This window comes from Amia ocellicauda, chromosome 14 (assembly GCF_036373705.1).
Source record: "Amia ocellicauda isolate fAmiCal2 chromosome 14, fAmiCal2.hap1, whole genome shotgun sequence".
Lineage (NCBI taxonomy): Eukaryota > Metazoa > Chordata > Actinopteri > Amiiformes > Amiidae > Amia > Amia ocellicauda.
This window is the reverse complement of record NC_089863.1, coordinates 4,352,754-4,366,656: the sequence shown is the minus strand read 5'-3', so window position 1 is coordinate 4,366,656 and position 13,903 is coordinate 4,352,754. Positions and strand designations below refer to the sequence as shown.

General features: G+C 42.8%; 9 non-coding genes across 9 annotated transcripts; all 9 read right to left on the bottom strand.

Annotated features, from left to right (window-relative positions):
• Positions 1-451: 451 nt before the first annotated feature.
• trnar-acg (transfer RNA arginine (anticodon ACG)) lies at positions 452-524 on the bottom strand. The gene has a single exon. It is a non-coding gene; the product is annotated as a tRNA-Arg (tRNA).
• Positions 525-2,040: 1,516 nt separating this feature from the next.
• Positions 2,041-2,113, bottom strand: trnar-acg (transfer RNA arginine (anticodon ACG)). Its single transcript has one exon. It is a non-coding gene; the product is annotated as a tRNA-Arg (tRNA).
• A 1,516-nt stretch (positions 2,114-3,629) lies between these two features.
• trnar-acg (transfer RNA arginine (anticodon ACG)) lies at positions 3,630-3,702 on the bottom strand. The gene has a single exon. It is a non-coding gene; the product is annotated as a tRNA-Arg (tRNA).
• Positions 3,703-5,218: 1,516 nt separating this feature from the next.
• trnar-acg (transfer RNA arginine (anticodon ACG)) lies at positions 5,219-5,291 on the bottom strand. The gene has a single exon. It is a non-coding gene; the product is annotated as a tRNA-Arg (tRNA).
• Positions 5,292-6,805: 1,514 nt separating this feature from the next.
• On the bottom strand, positions 6,806-6,878 carry trnar-acg (transfer RNA arginine (anticodon ACG)). The gene has a single exon. It is a non-coding gene; the product is annotated as a tRNA-Arg (tRNA).
• Positions 6,879-8,394: 1,516 nt separating this feature from the next.
• Positions 8,395-8,467, bottom strand: trnar-acg (transfer RNA arginine (anticodon ACG)). Its single transcript has one exon. It is a non-coding gene; the product is annotated as a tRNA-Arg (tRNA).
• A 1,516-nt stretch (positions 8,468-9,983) lies between these two features.
• Positions 9,984-10,056, bottom strand: trnar-acg (transfer RNA arginine (anticodon ACG)). The gene has a single exon. It is a non-coding gene; the product is annotated as a tRNA-Arg (tRNA).
• A 1,516-nt stretch (positions 10,057-11,572) lies between these two features.
• On the bottom strand, positions 11,573-11,645 carry trnar-acg (transfer RNA arginine (anticodon ACG)). Its single transcript has one exon. It is a non-coding gene; the product is annotated as a tRNA-Arg (tRNA).
• Positions 11,646-13,161: 1,516 nt separating this feature from the next.
• Positions 13,162-13,234, bottom strand: trnar-acg (transfer RNA arginine (anticodon ACG)). Its single transcript has one exon. It is a non-coding gene; the product is annotated as a tRNA-Arg (tRNA).
• Positions 13,235-13,903: the final 669 nt, after the last annotated feature.

Here is a 13,903-nt window from a genome sequence, read left to right as displayed (position 1 = left end):
CAAACCACTACTCCACACTGTATTCAAAAGTGATTGTCTATTCAAATGAATGTAGTGTTGTGGAAGTGTCTTATTGTAACAGAGTCTTATTATGAAAGAATTGAGATTAAACGGATTAAGCAACATGTCAGGATATTGGGTGTCAATGACACATTAACAGTGTCGACAAGGTGTGATACAAGTGCGCATTTCTGTTGACTACGTTTCAGGTGAGAGGCAGCAGTCGGGTACAGGTTGAATTGAATGAGCAGATGGAGCCATGAACACATTGAATGTATGTTGCACCTCAGTCACACTGGTGCAATGGTTTGATAATCATCATGGAATGAGATTGGAGTGTGGTAGCGGTGACTTTGATGGTCCTCCCATGCCTGGTCCGGCACACTATGATGTAGTGCTGCTGGTCGCCAGATATGAGAAGAAAACAGTGAGAGTTGGTTGTAGATGCTGTCGAGCCAGGTAGGAGTCGAACCTACAGTCTTCTGATTCGTAGTCAGACGCGTTATCCATTGCGCCACTGGCCCCACGTTTGGACGCACTCAAGCAATCCGATGGAAACAGCTTCTTCTGTCCTGGAACAGGGTATCAGTGAACCCAAAGGGATGCAAAGTTCAGAGCGAACCTGCAGCCGGCGCTGCACAGGGCGGTGCTGCCACAGGAAGCAGCGGGGAATTAGCTCAGATGGTAGAGCGCTCGCTTAGCATGCGAGAGGTGGCGGGACCGATGCCCGCATTCTCCAGAGCTCCTTCATCTGCTACCAGACCCGTCTTCAGCCCGCAGGACAGCCCTGCTGAGATCCTCACAAGCATACGAGGGGTCGTCATTTTTCACTTCTTGATCACAACCACCATACCATTCGTAAATATATCCACCCCAATGTATTCACAACAAGAACAATACAGTGTATTCTGTTTTGAACAAACAGATGTATTTAGACTTCATCTAATATTCTGTATCAGTTCATATTACTTCGCTCTATGCTATAAAATATTACATTTTTACATAGATCTAAGAAAAAACGTATGTCCGTATGTAATACCAATTTTATGTTCACATTTCCCTCTGTGCCTTTACAGTTCTTCGTTGACATTTTTTCTTCTTTTCTATTTATATTTCCTCCTCTGCATTTCGTCTACTCTGTAAATAGAGATATAAAGAGAAAAACACCACCTCACCTTTTCAACTCACGTTCTCTTTCATATTTTGCCTTTGCTTGTTGTAGTGATGAGAAGGGCCAGAATGCATTGTACATTCATTTGTGCGACATGTATGGAGGATAATCCAAGGCAGAATTAAAAATAAATGCAGAGAGAAGATAATAATAAATACATGAATTATACATGTTGAACACAGAAATAAATCAATGGAGATTCATATCAACGTATTTTTTAATTCGATTTCTTAGCAGACACCATAGCCAGGGTGACTTACAGATGTTAACGAGATATTACCACATTTTGTTTTCCTTACACTTAACCCATTGGCATGGGTGGGCATTAACTGGTGCAATCTAGCTAAAGTCCCTTGCTCAAGAGTAGTAAGTGTACCAGAGATTGCACACACCGTGCTGTGCTACAGGGTACAGAGCCCAAACCACTACTCCACACTGTATTCAAAAGTGATTGTCTATTCAAATGAATGTAGTGTTGTGGAAGTGTCTTATTGTAACAGAGTCTTATTATGAAAGAATTGAGATTAAACGGATTAAGCAACATGTCAGGATATTGGGTGTCAATGACACATTAACAGTGTCGACAAGGTGTGATACAAGTGCGCATTTCTGTTGACTACGGTTCAGGTGAGAGGCAGCAGTCGGGTACAGGTTGAATTGAATGAGCAGATGGAGCCATGAACACATTGAATGTATGTTGCACCTCAGTCACACTGGTGCAATGGTTTGATAATCATCATGGAATGAGATTGGAGTGTGGTAGCGGTGACTTTGATGGTCCTCCCATGCCTGGTCCGGCACACTATGATGTAGTGTTGCTGGTCGCCAGATATGAGAAGAAACCAGTGAGAGTTGATTGTAGATGCTGTCGAGCCAGGTAGGAGTCGAACCTACAGTCTTCTGATTCGTAGTCAGACGCGTTATCCATTGCGCCACTGGCCCCACGTTTGGACGCACTCAAGCAATCCGATGGAAACAGCTTCTTCTGTCCTGGAACAGGGTATCAGTGAACCCAAAGGGATGCAAAGTTCAGAGCGAACCTGCAGCCGGCGCTGCACAGGGCGGTGCTGCCACAGGAAGCAGCGGGGAATTAGCTCAGATGGTAGAGCGCTCGCTTAGCATGCGAGAGGTGGCGGGACCGATGCCCGCATTCTCCAGAGCTCCTTCATCTGCTACCAGACCCGTCTTCAGCCCGCAGGACAGCCCTGCTGAGATCCTCACAAGCATACGAGGGGTCGTCATTTTTCACTTCTTGATCACAACCACCATACCATTCGTAAATATATCCACCCCAATGTATTCACAACAAGAACAATACAGTGTATTCTGTTTTGAACAAACAGATGTATTTAGACTTCATCTAATATTCTGTATCAGTTCATATTACTTCGCTCTATGCTATAAAATATTACATTTTTACATAGATCTAAGAAAAAACGTATGTCCGTATGTAATACCAATTTTATGTTCACATTTCCCTCTGTGCCTTTACATTTCTTCGTTGACATTTTTTCTTCTTTTCTATTTATATTTCCTCCTCTGCATTTCGTCTACTCTGTAAATAGAGATATAAAGAGAAAAACACCACCTCACCTTTTCAACTCACGTTCTCTTTCATATTTTGCCTTTGCTTGTTGTAGTGATGAGAAGGGCCAGAATGCATTGTACATTCATTTGTGCGACATGTATGGAGGATAATCCAAGGCAGAATTAAAAATAAATGCAGAGAGAAGATAATAATAAATACATGAATTATACATGTTGAACACAGAAATAAATCAATGGAGATTCATATCAACGTATTTTTTAATTCGATTTCTTAGCAGACACCATAGCCAGGGTGACTTACAGATGTTAACGAGATATTACCACATTTTGTTTTCCTTACACTTAACCCATTGGCATGGGTGGGCATTAACTGGTGCAATCTAGCTAAAGTCCCTTGCTCAAGAGTAGTAAGTGTACCAGAGATTGCACACACCGTGCTGTGCTACAGGGTACAGAGCCCAAACCACTACTCCACACTGTATTCAAAAGTGATTGTCTATTCAAATGAATGTAGTGTTGTGGAAGTGTCTTATTGTAACAGAGTCTTATTATGAAAGAATTGAGATTAAACGGATTAAGCAACATGTCAGGATATTGGGTGTCAATGACACATTAACAGTGTCGACAAGGTGTGATACAAGTGCGCATTTCTGTTGACTACGTTTCAGGTGAGAGGCAGCAGTCGGGTACAGGTTGAATTGAATGAGCAGATGGAGCCATGAAGACATTGAATGTATGTTGCACCTCAGTCACACTGGTGCAATGGTTTGATAATCATCATGGAATGAGATTGGAGTGTGGTAGCGGTGACTTTGATGGTCCTCCCATGCCTGGTCCGGCACACTATGATGTAGTGTTGCTGGTCGCCAGATATGAGAAGAAAACAGTGAGAGTTGGTTGTAGATGCTGTCGAGCCAGGTAGGAGTCGAACCTACAGTCTTCTGATTCGTAGTCAGACGCGTTATCCATTGCGCCACTGGCCCCACGTTTGGACGCACTCAAGCAATCCGATGGAAACAGCTTCTTCTGTCCTGGAACAGGGTATCAGTGAACCCAAAGGGATGCAAAGTTCAGAGCGAACCTGCAGCCGGCGCTGCACAGGGCGGTGCTGCCACAGGAAGCAGCGGGGAATTAGCTCAGATGGTAGAGCGCTCGCTTAGCATGCGAGAGGTGGCGGGACCGATGCCCGCATTCTCCAGAGCTCCTTCATCTGCTACCAGACCCGTCTTCAGCCCGCAGGACAGCCCTGCTGAGATCCTCACAAGCATACGAGGGGTCGTCATTTTTCACTTCTTGATCACAACCACCATACCATTCGTAAATATATCCACCCCAATGTATTCACAACAAGAACAATACAGTGTATTCTGTTTTGAACAAACAGATGTATTTAGACTTCATCTAATATTCTGTATCAGTTCATATTACTTCGCTCTATGCTATAAAATATTACATTTTTACATAGATCTAAGAAAAAACGTATGTCCGTATGTAATACCAATTTTATGTTCACATTTCCCTCTGTGCCTTTACAGTTCTTCGTTGACATTTTTTCTTCTTTTCTATTTATATTTCCTCCTCTGCATTTCGTCTACTCTGTAAATAGAGATATAAAGAGAAAAACACCACCTCACCTTTTCAACTCACGTTCTCTTTCATATTTTGCCTTTGCTTGTTGTAGTGATGAGAAGGGCCAGAATGCATTGTACATTCATTTGTGCGACATGTATGGAGGATAATCCAAGGCAGAATTAAAAATAAATGCAGAGAGAAGATAATAATAAATACATGAATTATACATGTTGAACACAGAAATAAATCAATGGAGATTCATATCAACGTATTTTTTAATTCGATTTCTTAGCAGACACCATAGCCAGGGTGACTTACAGATGTTAACGAGATATTACCACATTTTGTTTTCCTTACACTTAACCCATTGGCATGGGTGGGCATTAACTGGTGCAATCTAGCTAAAGTCCCTTGCTCAAGAGTAGTAAGTGTACCAGAGATTGCACACACCGTGCTGTGCTACAGGGTACAGAGCCCAAACCACTACTCCACACTGTATTCAAAAGTGATTGTCTATTCAAATGAATGTAGTGTTGTGGAAGTGTCTTATTGTAACAGAGTCTTATTATGAAAGAATTGAGATTAAACGGATTAAGCAACATGTCAGGATATTGGGTGTCAATGACACATTAACAGTGTCGACAAGGTGTGATACAAGTGCGCATTTCTGTTGACTACGGTTCAGGTGAGAGGCAGCAGTCGGGTACAGGTTGAATTGAATGAGCAGATGGAGCCATGAACACATTGAATGTATGTTGCACCTCAGTCACACTGGTGCAATGGTTTGATAATCATCATGGAATGAGATTGGAGTGTGGTAGCGGTGACTTTGATGGTCCTCCCATGCCTGGTCAGGCACACTATGATGTAGTGTTGCTGGTCGCCAGATATGAGAAGAAAACAGTGAGAGTTGGTTGTAGATGCTGTCGAGCCAGGTAGGAGTCGAACCTACAGTCTTCTGATTCGTAGTCAGACGCGTTATCCATTGCGCCACTGGCCCCACGTTTGGACGCACTCAAGCAATCCGATGGAAACAGCTTCTTCTGTCCTGGAACAGGGTATCAGTGAACCCAAAGGGATGCAAAGTTCAGAGCGAACCTGCAGCCGGCGCTGCACAGGGCGGTGCTGCCACAGGAAGCAGCGGGGAATTAGCTCAGATGGTAGAGCGCTCGCTTAGCATGCGAGAGGTGGCGGGACCGATGCCCGCATTCTCCAGAGCTCCTTCATCTGCTACCAGACCCGTCTTCAGCCCGCAGGACAGCCCTGCTGAGATCCTCACAAGCATACGAGGGGTCATCATTTTTCACTTCTTGATCACAACCACCATACCATTCGTAAATATATCCACCCCAATGTATTCACAACAAGAACAATAGTGTATTCTGTCTTGAACAAACAGATGTATTTAGACTTCATCTAATATTCTGTATCAGTTCATATTACTTCGCTCTATGCTATAAAATATTACATTTTTACATAGATCTAAGAAAAAACGTATGTCCGTATGTAATACCAATTTTATGTTCACATTTCCCTCTGTGCATTTACAGTTCTTCGTTGACATTTTTTCTTCTTTTCTATTTATATTTCCTCCTCTGCATTTCGTCTACTCTGTAAATAGAGATATAAAGAGAAAAACACCACCTCACCTTTTCAACTCACGTTCTCTTTCATATTTTGCCTTTGCTTGTTGTAGTGATGAGAAGGGCCAGAATGCATTGTACATTCATTTGTGCGACATGTATGGAGGATAATCCAAGGCAGAATTAAAAATAAATGCAGAGAGAAGATAATAATAAATACATGAATTATACATGTTGAACACAGAAATAAATCAATGGAGATTCATATCAACGTATTTTTTAATTCGATTTCTTAGCAGACACCATAGCCAGGGTGACTTACAGATGTTAACGAGATATTACCACATTTTGTTTTCCTTACACTTAACCCATTGGCATGGGTGGGCATTAACTGGTGCAATCTAGCTAAAGTCCCTTGCTCAAGAGTAGTAAGTGTACCAGAGATTGCACACACCGTGCTGTGCTACAGGGTACAGAGCCCAAACCACTACTCCACACTGTATTCAAAAGTGATTATCTGTTCAAATGAATGTAGTGTTGTGGAAGTGTCTTATTGTAACAGAGTCTTATTATGAAAGAATTGAGATTAAACGGATTAAGCAACATGTCAGGATATTGGGTGTCAATGACACATTAACAGTGTCGACAAGGTGTGATACAAGTGCGCATTTCTGTTGACTACGGTTCAGGTGAGAGGCAGCAGTCGGGTACAGGTTGAATTGAATGAGCAGATGGAGCCATGAACACATTGAATGTATGTTGCACCTCAGTCACACTGGTGCAATGGTTTGATAATCATCATGGAATGAGATTGGAGTGTGGTAGCGGTGACTTTGATGGTCCTCCCATGCCTGGTCCGGCACACTATGATGTAGTGCTGCTGGTCGCCAGATATGAGAAGAAAACAGTGAGAGTTGGTTGTAGATGCTGTCGAGCCAGGTAGGAGTCGAACCTACAGTCTTCTGATTCGTAGTCAGACGCGTTATCCATTGCGCCACTGGCCCCACGTTTGGACGCACTCAAGCAATCCGATGGAAACAGCTTCTTCTGTCCTGGAACAGGGTATCAGTGAACCCAAAGGGATGCAAAGTTCAGAGCGAACCTGCAGCCGGCGCTGCACAGGGCGGTGCTGCCACAGGAAGCAGCGGGGAATTAGCTCAGATGGTAGAGCGCTCGCTTAGCATGCGAGAGGTGGCGGGACCGATGCCCGCATTCTCCAGAGCTCCTTCATCTGCTACCAGACCCGTCTTCAGCCCGCAGGACAGCCCTGCTGAGATCCTCACAAGCATACGAGGGGTCGTCATTTTTCACTTCTTGATCACAACCACCATACCATTCGTAAATATATCCACCCCAATGTATTCACAACAAGAACAATACAGTGTATTCTGTTTTGAACAAACAGATGTATTTAGACATCATCTAATATTCTGTATCAGTTCATATTACTTCGCTCTATGCTATAAAATATTACATTTTTACATAGATCTAAGAAAAAACGTATGTCCGTATGTAATACCAATTTTATGTTCACATTTCCCTCTGTGCCTTTACAGTTCTTCGTTGACATTTTTTCTTCTTTTCTATTTATATTTCCTCCTCTGCATTTCGTCTACTCTGTAAATAGAGATATAAAGAGAAAAACACCACCTCACCTTTTCAACTCACGTTCTCTTTCATATTTTGCCTTTGCTTGTTGTAGTGATGAGAAGGGCCAGAATGCATTGTACATTCATTTGTGCGACATGTATGGAGGATAATCCAAGGCAGAATTAAAAATAAATGCAGAGAGAAGATAATAATAAATACATGAATTATACATGTTGAACACAGAAATAAATCAATGGAGATTCATATCAACGTATTTTTTAATTCGATTTCTTAGCAGACACCATAGCCAGGGTGACTTACAGATGTTAACGAGATATTACCACATTTTGTTTTCCTTACACTTAACCCATTGGCATGGGTGGGCATTAACTGGTGCAATCCAGCTAAAGTCCCTTGCTCAAGAGTAGTAAGTGTACCAGAGATTGCACACACCGTGCTGTGCTACAGGGTACAGAGCCCAAACCACTACTCCACACTGTATTCAAAAGTGATTATCTGTTCAAATGAATGTAGTGTTGTGGAAGTGTCTTATTGTAACAGAGTCTTATTATGAAAGAATTGAAATTAAACGGATTAAGCAACATGTCAGGTTATTGGGTGTCAATGACACATTAACAGTGTCGACAAGGTGTGATACAAGTGCGCATTTCTGTTGACTACGTTTCAGGTGAGAGGCAGCAGTCGGGTACAGGTTGAATTGAATGAGCAGATGGAGCCATGAAGACATTGAATGTATGTTGCACCTCAGTCACACTGGTGCATTGGTTTCATAATCATCATGGAATGAGATTGGAGTGTGGTAGCGGTGACTTTGATGGTCCTCCCATGCCTGGTCAGGCACACTATGATGTAGTGCTGCTGGTCGCCAGATATGAGAAGAAAACAGTGAGAGTTGGTTGTAGATGCTGTCGAGCCAGGTAGGAGTCGAACCTACAGTCTTCTGATTCGTAGTCAGACGCGTTATCCATTGCGCCACTGGCCCCACGTTTGGACGCACTCAAGCAATCCGATGGAAACAGCTTCTTCTGTCCTGGAACAGGGTATCAGTGAACCCAAAGGGATGCAAAGTTCAGAGCGAACCTGCAGCCGGCGCTGCACAGGGCGGTGCTGCCACAGGAAGCAGCGGGGAATTAGCTCAGATGGTAGAGCGCTCGCTTAGCATGCGAGAGGTGGCGGGACCGATGCCCGCATTCTCCAGAGCTCCTTCATCTGCTACCAGACCCGTCGTCAGCCCGCAGGACAGCCCTGCTGAGATCCTCACAAGCATACGAGGGGTCATCATTTTTCACTTCTTGATCACAACCACCATACCATTCGTAAATATATCCACCCCAATGTATTCACAACAAGAACCAAACAGTGTATTCTGTTTTGAACAAGCAGATGTATTTAGACTTCTTCAAATAGTCTGTTTCAGTTCATATTACTTCGCTCTATGCTATAAAATATTACATTTTTACATAGATCTAAGAAAAAACGTATGTCCGTATGTAATACCAATTTTATGTTCACATTTCCCTCTGTGCCTTTACAGTTCTTCGTTGACATTTTTTCTTCTTTTCTATTTATATTTCCTCCTCTGCATTTCGTCTACTCTGTAAATAGAGATATAAAGAGAAAAACACCACCTCACCTTTTCAACTCACGTTCTCTTTCATATTTTGCCTTTGCTTGTTGTAGTGATGAGAAGGGCCAGAATGCATTGTACATTCATTTGTGCGACATGTATGGAGGATAATCCAAGGCAGAATTAAAAATAAATGCAGAGAGAAGATAATAATAAATACATGAATTATACATGTTGAACACAGAAATAAATCAATGGAGATTCATATCAACGTATTTTTTAATTCGATTTCTTAGCAGACACCATAGCCAGGGTGACTTACAGATGTTAACGAGATATTACCACATTTTGTTTTCCTTACACTTAACCCATTGGCATGGGTGGGCATTAACTGGTGCAATCCAGCTAAAGTCCCTTGCTCAAGAGTAGTAAGTGTACCAGAGATTGCACACACCGTGCTGTGCTACAGGGTACAGAGCCCAAACCACTACTCCACACTGTATTCAAAAGTGATTATCTGTTCAAATGAATGTAGTGTTGTGGAAGTGTCTTATTGTAACAGAGTCTTATTATGAAAGAATTGAGATTAAACGGATTAAGCAACATGTCAGGTTATTGGGTGTCAATGACACATTAACAGTGTCGACAAGGTGTGATACAAGTGCGCATTTCTGTTGACTACGGTTCAGGTGAGAGGCAGCAGTCGGGTACAGGTTGAATTGAATGAGCAGATGGAGCCATGAACACATTGAATGTATGTTGCACCTCAGTCACACTGGTGCAATGGTTTGATAATCATCATGGAATGAGATTGGAGTGTGGTAGCGGTGACTTTGATGGTCCTCCCATGCCTGGTCCGGCACACTATGATGTAGTGCTGCTGGTCGCCAGATATGAGAAGAAAACAGTGAGAGTTGGTTGTAGATGCTGTCGAGCCAGGTAGGAGTCGAACCTACAGTCTTCTGATTCGTAGTCAGACGCGTTATCCATTGCGCCACTGGCCCCACGTTTGGACGCACTCAAGCAATCCGATGGAAACAGCTTCTTCTGTCCTGGAACAGGGTATCAGTGAACCCAAAGGGATGCAAAGTTCAGAGCGAACCTGCAGCCGGCGCTGCACAGGGCGGTGCTGCCACAGGAAGCAGCGGGGAATTAGCTCAGATGGTAGAGCGCTCGCTTAGCATGCGAGAGGTGGCGGGACCGATGCCCGCATTCTCCAGAGCTCCTTCATCTGCTACCAGACCCGTCTTCAGCCCGCAGGACAGCCCTGCTGAGATCCTCACAAGCATACGAGGGGTCGTCATTTTTCACTTCTTGATCACAACCACCATACCATTCGTAAATATATCCACCCCAATGTATTCACAACAAGAACAATACAGTGTATTCTGTTTTGAACAAACAGATGTATTTAGACATCATCTAATATTCTGTATCAGTTCATATTACTTCGCTCTATGCTATAAAATATTACATTTTTACATAGATCTAAGAAAAAACGTATGTCCGTATGTAATACCAATTTTATGTTCACATTTCCCTCTGTGCCTTTACAGTTCTTCGTTGACATTTTTTCTTCTTTTCTATTTATATTTCCTCCTCTGCATTTCGTCTACTCTGTAAATAGAGATATAAAGAGAAAAACACCACCTCACCTTTTCAACTCACGTTCTCTTTCATATTTTGCCTTTGCTTGTTGTAGTGATGAGAAGGGCCAGAATGCATTGTACATTCATTTGTGCGACATGTATGGAGGATAATCCAAGGCAGAATTAAAAATAAATGCAGAGAGAAGATAATAATAAATACATGAATTATACATGTTGAACACAGAAATAAATCAATGGAGATTCATATCAACGTATTTTTTAATTCGATTTCTTAGCAGACACCATAGCCAGGGTGACTTACAGATGTTAACGAGATATTACCACATTTTGTTTTCCTTACACTTAACCCATTGGCATGGGTGGGCATTAACTGGTGCAATCCAGCTAAAGTCCCTTGCTCAAGAGTAGTAAGTGTACCAGAGATTGCACACACCGTGCTGTGCTACAGGGTACAGAGCCCAAACCACTACTCCACACTGTATTCAAAAGTGATTATCTGTTCAAATGAATGTAGTGTTGTGGAAGTGTCTTATTGTAACAGAGTCTTATTATGAAAGAATTGAGATTAAACGGATTAAGCAACATGTCAGGTTATTGGGTGTCAATGACACATTAACAGTGTCGACAAGGTGTGATACAAGTGCGCATTTCTGTTGACTACGTTTCAGGTGAGAGGCAGCAGTCGGGTACAGGTTGAATTGAATGAGCAGATGGAGCCATGAAGACATTGAATGTATGTTGCACCTCAGTCACACTGGTGCATTGGTTTCATAATCATCATGGAATGAGATTGGAGTGTGGTAGCGGTGACTTTGATGGTCCTCCCATGCCTGGTCAGGCACACTATGATGTAGTGCTGCTGGTCGCCAGATATGAGAAGAAAACAGTGAGAGTTGGTTGTAGATGCTGTCGAGCCAGGTAGGAGTCGAACCTACAGTCTTCTGATTCGTAGTCAGACGCGTTATCCATTGCGCCACTGGCCCCACGTTTGGACGCACTCAAGCAATCCGATGGAAACAGCTTCTTCTGTCCTGGAACAGGGTATCAGTGAACCCAAAGGGATGCAAAGTTCAGAGCGAACCTGCAGCCGGCGCTGCACAGGGCGGTGCTGCCACAGGAAGCAGCGGGGAATTAGCTCAGATGGTAGAGCGCTCGCTTAGCATGCGAGAGGTGGCGGGACCGATGCCCGCATTCTCCAGAGCTCCTTCATCTGCTACCAGACCCGTCGTCAGCCCGCAGGACAGCCCTGCTGAGATCCTCACAAGCATACGAGGGGTCATCATTTTTCACTTCTTGATCACAACCACCATACCATTCGTAAATATATCCACCCCAATGTATTCACAACAAGAACCAAACAGTGTATTCTGTTTTGAACAAGCAGATGTATTTAGACTTCTTCAAATAGTCTGTTTCAGTTCATATTACTTCGCTCTATGCTATAAAATATTACATTTTTACATAGATCTAAGAAAAAACGTATGTCCGTATGTAATACCAATTTTATGTTCACATTTCCCTCTGTGCCTTTACAGTTCTTCGTTGACATTTTTTCTTCTTTTCTATTTATATTTCCTCCTCTGCATTTCGTCTACTCTGTAAATAGAGATATAAAGAGAAAAACACCACCTCACCTTTTCAACTCACGTTCTCTTTCATATTTTGCCTTTGCTTGTTGTAGTGATGAGAAGGGCCAGAATGCATTGTACATTCATTTGTGCGACATGTATGGAGGATAATCCAAGGCAGAATTAAAAATAAATGCAGAGAGAAGATAATAATAAATACATGAATTATACATGTTGAACACAGAAATAAATCAATGGAGATTCATATCAACGTATTTTTTAATTCGATTTCTTAGCAGACACCATAGCCAGGGTGACTTACAGATGTTAACGAGATATTACCACATTTTGTTTTCCTTACACTTAACCCATTGGCATGGGTGGGCATTAACTGGTGCAATCCAGCTAAAGTCCCTTGCTCAAGAGTAGTAAGTGTACCAGAGATTGCACACACCGTGCTGTGCTACAGGGTACAGAGCCCAAACCACTACTCCACACTGTATTCAAAAGTGATTATCTGTTCAAATGAATGTAGTGTTGTGGAAGTGTCTTATTGTAACAGAGTCTTATTATGAAAGAATTGAGATTAAACGGATTAAGCAACATGTCAGGTTATTGGGTGTCAATGACACATTAACAGTGTCGACAAGGTGTGATACAAGTGCGCATTTCTGTTGACTACGTTTCAGGTGAGAGGCAGCAGTCGGGTACAGGTTGAATTGAATGAGCAGATGGAGCCATGAACACATTGAATGTATGTTGCACCTCAGTCACACTGGTGCATTGGTTTCATAATCATCATGGAATGAGATTGGAGTGTGGTAGCGGTGACTTTGATGGTCCTCCCATGCCTGGTCAGGCACACTATGATGTAGTGCTGCTGGTCGCCAGATATGAGAAGAAAACAGTGAGAGTTGGTTGTAGATGCTGTCGAGCCAGGTAGGAGTCGAACCTACAGTCTTCTGATTCGTAGTCAGACGCGTTATCCATTGCGCCACTGGCCCCACGTTTGGACGCACTCAAGCAATCCGATGGAAACAGCTTCTTCTGTCCTGGAACAGGGTATCAGTGAACCCAAAGGGATGCAAAGTTCAGAGCGAACCTGCAGCCGGCGCTGCACAGGGCGGTGCTGCCACAGGAAGCAGCGGGGAATTAGCTCAGATGGTAGAGCGCTCGCTTAGCATGCGAGAGGTGGCGGGACCGATGCCCGCATTCTCCAGAGCTCCTTCATCTGCTACCAGACCCGTCGTCAGCCCGCAGGACAGCCCTGCTGAGATCCTCACAAGCATACGAGGGGTCATCATTTTTCACTTCTTGATCACAACCACCATACCATTCGTAAATATATCCACCCCAATGTATTCACAACAAGAACCAAACAGTGTATTCTGTTTTGAACAAACAGATGTATTTAGACTTCATCTAATATTCTGTTTCAGTTCATATTACTTCGCTCTATGCTATAAAATATTACATTTTTACATAGATCTAAGAAAAATCGTATGTCCGTATGTAATACCAATTTTATGTTCACATTTCCCTCTGTGCCTTTACAGTTCTTCGTTGACATTTTTTCTTCTTTTCTATTTATATTTCCTCCTCTGCATTTCGTCTACTCTGTAAATAGAGATATAAAGAGAAAAACACCACCTCACCTTTTCAACTCACGTTCT